Here is a 14080-nt window from a genome sequence, read left to right on the forward strand (position 1 = left end):
CGGCGGAGCACCGCAGCCGCATATGCATCCTGAGAGGAGGCGGCAGCCTTTCACAGGAAGGGGTTCGTCACTTTGGGTTTACACCACAAAACTGGAAGTAATTTAGAGATTTAGCAATCTCTTAACATGCAATCTCATTTAAACATTTAGAGAAACCTAAATAAACAATATTGATCGGCGAAGATATTTGGCTCTGCTTTAAATTCAGACATGATTTTGCAATTGCCAGGTAATACAGTTGGTTCCTGCAACTGAACTGAATTACACTTGAAACAAATTCAAGAGAGTTGATAAATTCTTGAAAACTGTTGGATATCAACCACTACAGTGTCTCCCTCTTTACTCCTACTGTTTCTGAGTTTCTCTCTGCTGCATGATTGTGTTTAAGTGTAAACTGGCCAGTATATAAAAAAAAATCTTTGATTTAAATTTTTATATTATATTATTATATTATTTTTATATTATTTTGTTCTTTGATTAAATGTAGAGTTTAAATGGTTTCTTTTTTCACTGATATTTTACTAACACCCCAGTGTTTAACATACACATGTGCTGACAGATGAACTAATTAAATACTACTGCATGCAATTATGGAATTAATTTGTATAAAGGGTGACACATGTAAACACACCAAAATACCCTGCACAGTAGATATAGTAAAGATGATAATTTGTAAATGTCAGGGGCTTTTCCTGACGAATCGCGTCAAATGTGCAATGTCACGTGACAAAAGTTCAAATTGCCAATATAATGACAGGATTACAAGGTTATGCTAAAAAGTGAAAGTTAATTAAGAGTTAATTAACTTTTTCAGTTGCAGCAATTGACTTCTTTTAATAGAAGATTTTAACTTCTCTCAACAAGGCAAACAGATGTTGACTCTATAAAAATAACGATGGTTCTCTTTTATTTGGGAAATTCCATGCCAGTGAGCCAACACAACACCAGAGCCCTTGAGTGAAAACATGTCAATCAATTCAGCTTCTATTAGTTACATCTGTAGTTTTCCTGTTTTGAGCTGTTAAAATGTGTGTAATTATCACACACACCGTTTCCTCTCAGACTACGTCTGTGGTGGATCTTATCCAGCAATAAAATTCTACTTACCTCACATCCCTCTTGCAGATATTGGTGGAATTGATTCCTTCTGTGAATATTTAACCATCATTGAGGAAATGTGAATACTTCTGAGCTGTATAAAAGACAGCATCATTAAAACACGCAACATTAAAGGTAATCATAACATTTAAAGTAATAATTCTAATGCTATTAAATCAAAACTATGCCATAATAAAATCACTGATTTGCAAGCTTCATGGTCTTGACTTTGCAGAGCATCAGTAATGATAAAAGTGAGAGTAAAAACAAAATGTCCCACTATAATTTAGAATATTTGGTATGGGTGCAATTTGCTGGATGTTGGTTGCGTATATCCCAAAAACACATGACACCTTTGAAACAGCTGAGGGCACCATAATCCAACAAGAAGTATACAGAGAAGCAAGCTCAGACACTTAACCAAACAACAGACGTCTCGCTTCATATTATTTTTGGCTTTTTCTGGTCCAAAGAGTGAAGGAAAACAAAGGCAGAAGGCTCCGAAATGCAAAGACAGTGTGAAATATACAGTATTACAGCATCCTCAATGTAAGGTTCACACACGACTGTGAGTGGTGCAGAAAGATGGTGTTTGCATGACAGATTGCAGATTGAAATGAATTTTCAGAGCATTTCAGATGCTGACATTCACATCATGAAATATCAAATCTCACCAGACATGATCAGCTAATTTTGTCCAGTCACCTCTGAAGAAGTGTACTTTATATTGTGTAACAGGTGGTGTGGCTGCATGTACTGTACTCAAAGCTGACATATAACTCAAATGCAATCCAAACACCGAAGAGAAGACATTGCCTCTCATATGGGAATAAAGTTCAGACATTTTTATAGGCTGAAGATAGGTTTAACATACTATAGGAAAGGGATGAGCTTCTGTGTCATCAAGGCCTTTAGGAAGAGCATGTCACTACTGCATGATCCGGCTGCACGCGAATGATTGAGGGGGGTGATGGGGTTGCAACGAAGGAGGAATTCAGTACAGTTGAGACTGATTTATCATTTGACAGAGTGACTATGAAGCTAATGGGGACCACATTGCTAAAGCCTACTTGGCAACTTTACAACCAATGGAATTCAGAAACTATGGAGAGATTTGTTTTAAGTTCAAAGACATGAATCATAAGGGAGTGTTTGCTCCATGAAACATTTTTGAATAACAAAAGGCAAAATGTGGATATGTCTGGGAATTTACAGAAAGACTGTATCCAACAAAATTTACTCCTTTCGATTGGAAGTTTGTCAAGGTGGTTCATTTTGGGTAGGAAACTTTTACTTAACTTGCTCCCATACACACTGTTTAATTAGTTAAACCAACATTTGTTCATTTTGTAATCCCACTTAAACCAAGTCAGGGTTGCAGGGACTGGAGCGTTTCCCAGCTGCTGTTGGACAAGAGGCAGGTACACCTCAGACAGGTAGCCCGTCTACCACGGGGCCTAACAACATTCCATCCATCCATTTTCTCAACCCACACCACCATACACCATACATTCAACATTTTGACGTATTGTTTGTGTGCGCATTTAATTAAACTGACCCCTCATCATCAGCAATAAACATCTCTGTAACACTTAGTAATGCTTCAGATCAGAGTGCCTTAGTATAGTTCTTATAATGTCACTTTTAATTTGAGCGGCCTGATCTGCATTTCTGACAAATTTAGTGGGACATGGAATAGTTTCACAAAGGGTGCATTTTATTAATGGAAGAAGTGAGATCAGCTTTGAAACAAAGAGCTCCAGTTTCTCTGCTCCAGCTGTACATATAAGGTACTCATTTGCTGGTATAGAAAAAGGTGTTTTGTGGAGTCTTGTTGAAATGTCAGCTGAACATTTGATCCATTTTGTGCCTGTTCAAATATTTGCAGAGTTTTGTTTTGCAGAAAAGAAAGTCCATGTTTTTAAGTGAGCACCTCAAGTACTGAATATCCTCATCAAAAAGCATCCTTAGTGCAAGTTATTTGCTCAACATTGGCTATGTAATTATATAATGCTGTTAAACCACCTCAAGTCAGTTACTGATATGTCAGTCATGAGATCTTTTTATGGCTTTCTGGCCTAACAGACTTTCCCATTATACAGCTCACCTATTTGCAGGTCATTTACCAAATCAGCTGTGATTTCTTCTACAGCCTTTTTCTTGTAATGTTGGCTTTTAAGTCAAGCATTAAAGTCCATTCTTGGGCTTACAAGAAGTAATTTACCAGAAGAAACCTAACTCAAAGAGCTCTTTGTAGCTTTTCTACACATGAAAACGTTTCCATCTCATGGACAACTGTGCAACCCTCAGAGCATGTGATTGGCTTGGCAGCCACGAAAAAAGGTCTTCTTTCTAAGTTGAAGAGTGGGCTTTTTCTGAAATACTGATCTTGGCCCTTTCAGAGGTCTCTCTGACCTTTGCACAGTAGGCAAGAAAGATGTTGTTCTACCATTAAAGTTTGAGAAAATAGAACACATGTCTGGAAGTATGGATAAAAAAATCCTTCAAAATCTTAGGCTTCATTCCTCTATTGTGTCTTTTGTTTTAAAAACGTGACCTGACTGTATGATGTATGTCATTTGCACAACATTTTGTAATGTGAGTCTTTGAATAGCTGCCTAGATTCTGCTCTCTTCCAAGCATGCTGGTCCTGATTTCACAGATTTAGCCTTTTGTAACAATGAATTTTTTCAAACCAAGGCTTCAAGAAGAGCAGCTGTGAAAGCAGCTGATATGAATCCTCTCCTAATGCACCAGAAAAGCATGGATGCCATTTATCAAGGAATTTAGAGAAATGAAAAACAAACTCTTTAAGCCCTTTACCCCTGCTCATATATGGGGTGGATCTTCTGTAAATTGAATATCTTAAAGCCAAATTATCTAACCGGCTGTCACTGCAGTTTCCCTGTCCTTCCGCTTATTATTTTTGGCTTCATAACAGACATGCATGCTGGTGAGAGCTCTCCAGCAAATACCGTTGGATATGTGAGAAAATACTTGAGACATTTTGTTTACCGTCTTTAAGCTTATCTTTTTCTGGCCACTGCAGTGAGTGAATGCAGCTCAACGCGTATACACAGTGGCACTAAAGCATTTAGGATGTCTACTATAAGTAGATTGATATCCAGGAATGAGTCTATGTTTATATCAAAACAATATAATACAGATAAGCAAATGACCCCTGACAATCTTAACTGCTCTGGAGTGATAAAGTATTGGTGGGCAAACCACTGTGAAAGAATGGCAAATTCTTAAAATTTGTCTTATTGATCCCCTTTTATGTCCCGGGGTACCATGTTTTCTTAATCCCACAGCTCTCATCAGGCACCTAACTCTTTTAAACTATGAAATCAAGCAAGACATGTCGTCTACATCTTCAACATATACTTTCATTTGTTTTTTTTGTTCTTACGTGCTCCAGATTCAGTGTTAAATTAGGTCCACCTCTGTTTCTAATGGAACTGGGATGCTGGGCAAAGAGTTCCTACAAACAGAATGCAATGATATGCAAAATATTTAAACCCCATGTTTTTGCTCAAAGATAACATATCAAATGTTAAAAACAAAAAAAAACAAAAAAAAGATTTCCTTTTGAAACAGATCTGCTAATATTTAATTTCAATGCCAGGAACATGCTTTATATAAAGTGTAACGCAGGGAACAAAGTCTTGGAAAGTTCAAGTTCTTCTTGGAAATCCTGGATGCTGCATTCTTTGGGCTACAGAGAAAAGGGGCCGTGATGTTATTAGCAAACGGTTCAAACTCCAGCAACCATTAAGTTATTTGGGTTGGTTAGAGCCCATGGCTGTGGTTATTTGCACATCAGTGCAGTCAACATTAATGCTGAAAAATAAAGAGATGGTTTAAAGCATTGTACGCTGCCTTACAGATGTTTTTTGGGGGGGTTGGATCTTGCTTATTAGCAGGACAATGCCAAACCACATTCTCCATGTTTTACAACAGACTTCTGTAGTAAAAAGTCTAGATAATAAACTTGCTGCCTGCAGCCAAGACCTGTTACTCACTGAAAACATTTGGTGCTATATAAAAAAAGTAACATGATATACAATCTGGTAAAAAAAAAAAAAAAAAGAGTACACCCTCTTTCAAATAAATTAAGTTTAATTTTATTCATAAAACACCAAATTATATCAATCTTCCTCTTTAACAGAAAAAACCTCCAGCAGAACCAAACAACATGGCGTATTATAGTGTGTCATTACTTATTTAACAAAAACAGAGCCAAAACACAGAAGCAACATGTAAAAAACTAAATACACCCTTACTGCTGCCATAGGAATTCGGAGGGTTAAGTAGCAGCAAAGTGCTGCTAATCAAATGCGTTTAACTGATTTAAGTGTGAGCACATCTGTTAAAGCAGAAGCTTTGTCAGTTTGCTGGTCTGGAGCATTCAGGTGTGTTAACACAATGCCAAGAAGGAAAGATATCAGCAATAATCTCAGAGAAGCAATTGTTGTTGCCCATCAATCTGGAAAGAGTTATAAGATCATTTCCAAAGTGTATTGAAGAAAGATTATTAAAACTGGATAACATTCAAGACAGTTGTCACTTTTCCCAGGAGTGGACGTCCCAGCAAGTTCACCCCAAGCTCAGACCGTGCAATGCTGAGAGAAACTGCAGAAAACCCCCGAGCCACTCTCAGACTCTACAGGCCTCACGGAGCATCTTAAATGTTAAAGTGCATGACAGTTAAATTAGAAAAAGACTGAACAAGTATGAATTGTTTGGAAGGGTTGTAGGAGAAAGCCTCTTCTCTCTAAATAGAACATGGCAGCATAGCTTAGCTTTACAAAGTGAATCTGAACAAACCACAACTCTGCTGGAACAATGTCCTTTGGACAGACAAGCTCAAAGTGGAGGTGTTTGGCAATAATGCACAACGACATATTTAGAGAAAACCAAACACAGCATATCAGCATAAGCACGGTGGTGGGCTAATGATTTGGTCTTGTTTTGCAGCCACACGACCTGGGCACCTTGCAGTCAATCAGTCCACCATAAACTCCTCTGTATATCATGGAATTCTAGAGTTAAATTGGAGGCCATCTGTCCATCAACTAAAGTTTGGCCAAAACTGGGTCATGCAAAACAGTAATAATCCCCAGCACACAGAAAATATACAACAAAATTGCTGGAAGCTTAACATCTTTCCGGCATCAAATTCAGTGGAGGGATTCAATGACTCTCACCTCTCAAATACATCCTCTCTACTGTTTCCTCCCTGCATGTGTCTTAATTTAGGTCTGGAATTTAAAAACAGCTTTACACACATGTTAAAATGTGCACTGCAACTCACAGAAAGCCTGCTGACCTTATTCATATGTTGTAATAACTGAGGAAATGAGCAGTTATTTATGAAGGCAGAGTGGGTGACACAGTAAAAACTCTGACACTTAAGTTCAGAGTCATGCAATATTTAATTTAAACAAAAGAAGTGGTATTGGAGTTGATGAAACTGATCAACCATATTTCAGTAACATAAGGAGACACCCTTTTATTTTGAATGTGTCAGCATGGTCAAAACTTCTTCATAAACACTGGCTTGTGTGATATATTTTATCATAAATGATCCTTCTATTATCAGGACAAAAAGGGGTCTTGGGAAATAAAGAAATCCTGTGAACTCACTGAGGTATTTCATGATGCAGTTTTGCATTTGTCTTAGCTGCGACAGCATTGTACTTCTCCTTGACACAGTGATATATTGATATTATTGAGAGGTGTGAATGAAAAAATAAGCACTCAAGGCCAATAATAAGGTTTCTGAGAGGGTGGGAACTGTTGTCTCGTGCCAGGTCTTCTTTCACCTATGAAATGTTTGTCTGGAAGCAATTTAGTCTGTACATCAAATTTTAAGACACACAGGAACGTATCCACAGATTGCAGCAATGCTTTTCTCATACATCACAGGCCATTCCACAGGGTCAGTCCACTGATTTTGTGTGGGCTGTCTTCCCACTGCTGAGCGGTGGACAGATGTGAGGGAATGTGCTTTTGAGATATGATGGATGAATATAGGCCTACATATTTTTCTCTCCTTCGTCTTGATCAGACATTTACTGGTATTTCAGACCACGTGGTTTCGTGACTGGTAAACTGGTAGTTTGCCATTATTTAATAAATTATTATATGATGCACCCCATTGCGCATGGGGTGTATCATAAACTAGTGTCTGCTAAACTGTCTGCTCAGTCGTATCTGAACAAATCTTTCAAACACTACAGCGTGTAGTAGCTTTGCAGTATTCCCAGTGACTGAGAGGGAACTATATCAAAGTGAAATATAGGGGTACGTGGAATTGTTCTTACAGCTGAGCATCCTGAATATTTTTTCTCTTAGAAAAATTTGCCACTGATCTATTGCAGTATCTGCCATTATGTGTGTAAAGTCTGTCATTCATTTTCCATATTATCCTTTTCTCCCTTAGGATCACACATGGCTGAAGCATATTGCTTTTACTACCTCAATGATCTAATATCCCCCTGTGGGTGAGTGAAGTTGTGTCGATCAGAACAAAACTTTGGAAAATCTTGATTATACATGTGGTTGTCATATCAAATGATATAATACTTTATCAAATAACTCCAACTCATACCACAACCATCTCACATTGAAGGGAGATGGATATAGACACAGACACTTATTTCCAGAATTGGAATTGGCCAAATCTGTTTAAGATGAACAGAAGCTGGGGTCATATTCACTCTAGTTTAACATAAAAAGTCATATAAACTCAGTCTTAAAGTTCAAACATTTTTTGGATATAAAATATAAATACATGTCAATCTTTGATCAGCAAAGCTTTTTGTTCGCTTGCACGTTTTTTAGATAATTCTCCAATGTTTTCCATGATGATATGTTTATTGAAATGTGCACTTGATAACAAAGCTGGTCTGAAATGATTTAATTTTAGCATTTTTTTTTTTTCAAAATCAATATTAACGTTAATTATTGCACACATTCACCTGAAAGAATTAAGATTTATCAAAGCATGAAATGCACAAGTGTAATTAGAATTATATTAATGATGGCATGCTCAATCATTCACTACCCCTTAGCGGGATGTAGTTCTCTAACTGCTTTTCTCTCCCCTCTGCTCAATGACAATAAAGTTTTCTTCTGATCTAATCTAATTGGGAGTGGTCTATCTTTTGGAATATTTTTTGATGTGTTGTAACAGCACAGATCTTTCTCTTTTTGTTGTCACGATGTTGGTATATTTGTGCCTAGTGCTCTTGTGTTGCATGTGCCCACAGCAGTGACTATGTCTGCAAAGTCACATTCGCTAATTCCTAAACCCTGTTTTTTAATTAGCATGACCTACCTTAAAATTACAGCCGATTATGGGTACTTTAAGTCCATATTCATTGTGTAACTGTAACTTCTGTAAGTATTTTGTATACACCTAAACAAAATAATTGTGTCACTTTCCAATATTGCCAGGCCAAGTTTTATTACCTCTACAAGAGACTGTGGTCTTCATTTGATTTTGCCTGCAGTCTTCAACAGAGAACCAAAACCATAATGCACAGCGGCGTCCCCTTTGAACCCACCAGACTCCTTGACAGTTAGTTTTTGTTGTTACATAACATTTGCAGGTAAGAGGGATTGGATCACTTTGTTCCACTACAGAATAAAGCTTTTAATCACCCTAACAAATTTGCATCTGAACTAACCTGTAAAAACACCAAATACATTGTGCATCCGTCTGTGTCCTACAATGAGATCAAACAGTGCATATCATTGTGTTGCCTTTGACTGCTGACAAAGTACTTCCTACGGTGTTGGATAACTACATTTTTTGCATTTTGAGACTGAATTCTAGCGAATATTGAAAAGTGCTGTTGTGAATGCCGTTGAATTGAAATGATATAATGGTAAGTCGTGGTGGTAATGACATGTTTCACCGCAGCAAATCCACAGTACTATGATCAGCCCACATAGTAGCAAAGTCCAGTTGGAATGCTGTATGGACAACTTACAGCAACAAATCCCATGTTTCCTCTAGCACCACAGACATCATAGTAAGACTGTGAAATTGGAGCTAAAAAACATGCCCTGGGTCTTGGGTATTCATGCTGTCAAAACAGGAAAAACATGCTGATCACCAAACAAGCTCTGTGGACCAAAACAGACCTTCTGGCTCACAAACAAGGACTGTGAAGATGCAAAATGAAAGATGCAGTGATTTTTGAGAGTTGCTTAGAAAATATGACCATCTGAATAACTATTTAGTCTTCGAATAACAAGAGGCATGAGATCAGAGCTTTTATTAAATAAACACAGATTTGGCAGGAAAAGGACAGCAGACATTATTATCAGCAAAGACATCACAGTTTGATGAAAAAGTCAGCCACAAATTTCTGTCGTAATTGATGTTTGTTCATGATGTGGTTTCATTCCTTGAAATCAGCTTAACCAGAAAGTGCACATGAAACTTTTTATCGATCTGGAAGGTTCATCCTTGCAATTGAATGCTGGAAACAGCTCATTATGTTTTTAGTTAATAAGACGCCTTTTTATCGTTTATGTTTTGTTTTTATGGGTTTTTTTTGGAAATGCAACCCAGTGCCAGCAACAAACACATTGATCCTGAGTGGTGAACAGTGTGGGAGGTAAAGATAAGCACGGATGATCGCATGTCTTACTGATTTGCCAGCGAATGCTAATGAGATCATTTTGGATGAGGGTTTTAAATGAAGAACATCCGCTCAGAGGTCTGACATAGTTTACTGTGAAATATAATATAATATAACACATATTCATGTGCCTGTGATACTTTATGAATTGAACACAATATAGAAATATTTCTCCCAACTTTTAATGAATCATGGCAATAATGAATGAATAAAAAAATAAAGAATCATTATTTTAAAAAGAAAGCTGGGAAGTGTGTGAGGGTACAAGGATTAAGCATTGTTAGAGAACTGAGATTACATTTTTGAAACGTATTGAACTGCGTGTACGTATCTATTTGAACTGTAACTCTGATCTTTTCCTCAAGCTAACCTGACAAGTGATAATAAAAGAAAATGACGGAAAAAATCAAAAATACTCAAAATGACACTAAAGAATTATGTCATCCATCCATCCATTTTCCATACTCGTTTAATTTGATTTAGGGTCACGGGGGTCTGGAGCCTATCCCAGGTGTCATTGGGCGAGGGGCAGGTACACCCTGGACAGGTCGCCAGTCCATTGCAGGGCCACACAGAGACAAACGAAGCTCACATTCACTCCTAAGGACAATTTAGAGTCACCAATTAAATTGCTGTGAGGCAACAATGCTAACCACCACACAGTCAGTTATAAGGAAATTAAACTCAGACAAATGAAACCAAGTCTAAAAACATAGCGATGGCAGGCAAGACACAAACTTTTGCTAGCAAGGTTGAAAGTCTTCCCTCTTACGTCATCACCACCCCTTCAGTCTCCTCATTTGGGTGGACTTGTCAGTTGTTCTTTTTGCAAAGACAGTAATGTTATTGAAACACAGGCCAAAAGAAAACTAGGGCAAAATAAATGTAAGTTTTGTATTTTGAATTGACGCATTTTGTTATGAGACTGGGTTGGTTCAGAGTAAGTGGTAGAAAAGTTAATCCGGTGTTTTGCACTTTTGGGCCATCCTCAGTAGCAGCTGAACAGCTGTGAATTATGAAGAAGCATACAGAGTATGTGGCATTAAGAAATACATTACACGCCATCTAGGTGTCCCAACTGCAGTTTAGGATGATGGATGGGGCTGACGTGTTATCACTGATAGTAACAGACGGCTCATTATTATAAAAGCCACAGATTAGTTCATCAATAAGTCATGACCTAAGCACATTTTTTATTCATCATCATTAAAGTGAGCTCTCTAGGTTCTTTCAAAAGATGAGATGCGCAGAGCATCGTATTTAGGTGAATGTGGTCATTTGGCAAAGGATTCCCAGAAATGATGGCAAATGTATTGTTGCCATTATTTCTTTGAGATGCAGAGACTCTGAAATCCCCAGTTTTCTTTTTTTTTTACATGTGATTTAACCGTCTGTCTGTGTTACAGTGAACTATTCAGTTATCTGACGTGACAAATGTTTTCTTTAAAATGACAAGCAAGAGCAAAGTTAGTAATTGTTACATTAGTGCCGTTTTATTCCTGCCATTTTGTATTTGCTGTTGAGACAACGGCAAAGCTAGAAGATTTTGTCAGAAAGGATATTCTGATTGCAAATAATAGAGGTTAAATAAAATGGCTTAGGTTAATTGCATTTTGTCATGATTTTAACATGTCACGTATCTGTGCCGACCTGGAATTATTCGAGGTAATCAGGCAGCATTAGAAAGGCTTTAAATACTAAATCATGATGACGGGTGTTTTTTAAGATGACATAAACAAAGTAGGTTGAGAGGTACTGATCATCTGACCAGAGAAGGATGCTGCTCATGCACATGCATTTTGATGTCACTGTTACAACCTGATATTTGTTACTGCTTACAGGTTACATATTGGTTTTAAATTCAGCGACTCACTGTGCTTCTAATCACCTTTATATCAAAACATTATCTTCTTATTGGAACAACTGCTTAAGATGAAATTATGACATTTGATATTTGTTGACAACACAATGTTTCTGATCTTGTCTGTGTAATGTTATCTGTCCAGCCTGTTGAAGTGAGCTTATTATTTATGTCCAGAGGTGTTTGGATGATGTGACTGTGTGTCCTCCTCTTCATCAGAGTAATGAGCCTACTGAAACTTGGTTGTACATAATTCAGCATATCTAGAGAGACTCAAATAAATAGTAAGTTAAAGTTGTTTACAGACTTGAGCCCACACACAGCTCTGAATAAAGTGCCACTTTGTAACCAGCATGACACCTACCATCCTCACTTTTATAATAAGCAAAAGTTCCTCAAATTAATTAAATGAAAATGAAAATATAAATGTTGGCACTGTATATCACTGAAAAAGCATCTAGATTTTCTATATCTATACCACGCAGAGATTAAAGGAATAGTTAGCGTGTCATGGCGCATGCGTAACTCTGATCGTGTGAGAATTTACATCGGGGAGTCACAGTTAACCGCTATATAACAACCAAAGTCAAATATGGCTTCTGATGACCTCACCTCCATGAAAGGTTGCAATCTTACCACTACACTATCCAGTCCATATATGTTCTATAGAAGGTAGGTCAACGTACAGCTTCAACATGTACACTCTGTTACCAACAACTGTAGCATGACACATGCCTGGTGGAAGCTATTCAGAATCCTTCTGGTGACAGCATATGGAAAATTGTGTGTAGGGTCACAGGCATTGCACAAGCCAGCGTTATAATACACTGATTTGATTTTCTTTTTTTTTTTTACGGAAAAAATGGATGCAGTTCAAGTAATATTCCAGCTACAAATAGTTGGAAGTTCTTCTGAGGATTACATGTGTTATAGTGCTCCATCAATGTCTCTTGAGAATTATTTTTAGATTTTTTTTTTTTAAATTTTTTTTTACCATATGTTGCCATGAATGACAATAGCAGTTAACTCATATAGTGATAAGCTTAAGCAGGAAAAAATGTAACCAATATCTGTGACTTAACCACGAGCCGGTACAAAAGACCAATCATTTTTGTGTAGTAGAATATAGAGATGCAAAATTACAGTAATTTGCAAAATCTGCATTAAAACGTAGGTTAGTTAGACTGTGTATCATTTAAACTACATGTCACGTACGTTGTTTACATTCCTGTTTAGATATCTTGTAACATGTCCATCGTTCATTCTGTGTTTCTAGTAGTGGTTACATGTAGAGACAACCAGTACTTGGTATTTAATTCCTTATTCCAAGCATCGTCGACATTTATCAGCATTTTATGAGACACCATGTTACCTTTCACTCAGCCAAATGTTTGCAGTATTAGGTCACATCCAAAAGTCTGTTAAAAATCACGGAGCCAGACTTCACATCTGAATTTTATTATCATGAAACACTGTTTTCCATGAATGAAATTGAGATGTATAGGGACAGAGTGGTATATATCATTAAGGTGAGGCTTTCAGAAAAATGAGGTTGACGCGTCTCATGAATGCATGTGAGATGAAGCTAATTTTGACACTCCACTAAAACAGGGATGTCTCAAACCAAATGTATTTTATTGTTACAGCTTGTGGTCATACAGACACAATATTATTCACAGAGGTGTTAAAGATCAGACCAGATTTACACATATGTAGGTTTTTTTTTGTCATTTATACTGTTATTAACGTGTCTTTAATTATTTTGATGTAGGATTGTTTTCTGAGGCTTCATTCGTCGTAGAAGATAGCAACAGATGGTTTTACTTTTGGGAGAATTCCTGTAGGGTTTATTTATCAATGTCTTTTGCATGTTTGATAGTATTCTCATCGTGGTTAGTGTTTATTATGCAAATACACACATCACTAAATTGGCATAGAGCTCCAGTCAGATTATGAGAAGGTTTTCCAAAAGAGATGAGGCTGTCAATGTCATGGAAAGATATTTTGGCACAAAATGGCAAACATTGTATCCATATGACAGTAATTACCTGCTTACGTTCAAAATCGACAGCGTCAGGCAGGAAAAATGCACCAGAAAGTCAGTGAAGAACGTTTTCTTTGTCTTTTGGTGGAGTTTAAATTGACAGATATGTGTCAAATTATGGCCTATGATTTTAAGCATGTAAGACAAACCGTGTGTCATATCATAACTTTCTTCATGAAATGCTCTGATTTCTTTGGAATCAAGCTCGTGAGAAAGTGAAAACACTGTTGGATGACTGCATTGTTTGGAACTTCTGTAGTCTGTGCTTACATTTTACCTCATTGTTACCATAGAATAATCGATAAAATGTGATGTGCATGACATGTCCAGCAGCACATTTCTTGAAGAGCAGTTTGCAACTGTAAACCCAAAGATTAAAATTGGCTTAGATTAATGGCAGGCCTACAACCTTTTCTT

Source organism: Leuresthes tenuis, unplaced genomic scaffold (genome assembly GCF_036924035.1).
Source record: "Leuresthes tenuis unplaced genomic scaffold, fLeuTen1.0.hap1 SCAF_9, whole genome shotgun sequence".
Taxonomy (NCBI): Eukaryota; Metazoa; Chordata; class Actinopteri; order Atheriniformes; family Atherinopsidae; genus Leuresthes; species Leuresthes tenuis.